This window comes from Chaetura pelagica, unplaced genomic scaffold (assembly GCF_000747805.2).
Source record: "Chaetura pelagica isolate M959 unplaced genomic scaffold, ChaPel_1.0 scaffold104, whole genome shotgun sequence".
Taxonomy (NCBI): domain Eukaryota; kingdom Metazoa; phylum Chordata; class Aves; order Apodiformes; family Apodidae; genus Chaetura; species Chaetura pelagica.
The window spans coordinates 10,152,285-10,152,585 of record NW_009953786.1 but is presented as its reverse complement, the minus strand read 5'-3'; positions in this window follow the sequence as shown (position 1 = coordinate 10,152,585).

Below are 301 nucleotides of genomic sequence, written 5' to 3'. Positions count from 1 at the left end.
TATATATTTATATATATATATACTCTGTAGAGCCTTGAGTAAGTGTTGGCTTCTTGTAGGAAACATCAGAGACTGTCCGATCCTTTTCAGTAACACCTGTGGGTCGTGTCCTCGGCATCCAGCTGGGGTGAGGAAACCTCTTCACCAACCCACCACTGAGTTGCAGCCCCTCCTTGGGACTGGCACGGACACACACACACACGCACACACACACACATGCAGGCACCCCACCCGTGACATACACCTCTGCTACAGTTCCCTTCTCCTCACCTTCCCCCCCCCCCCCCCCACAAAAAAAATT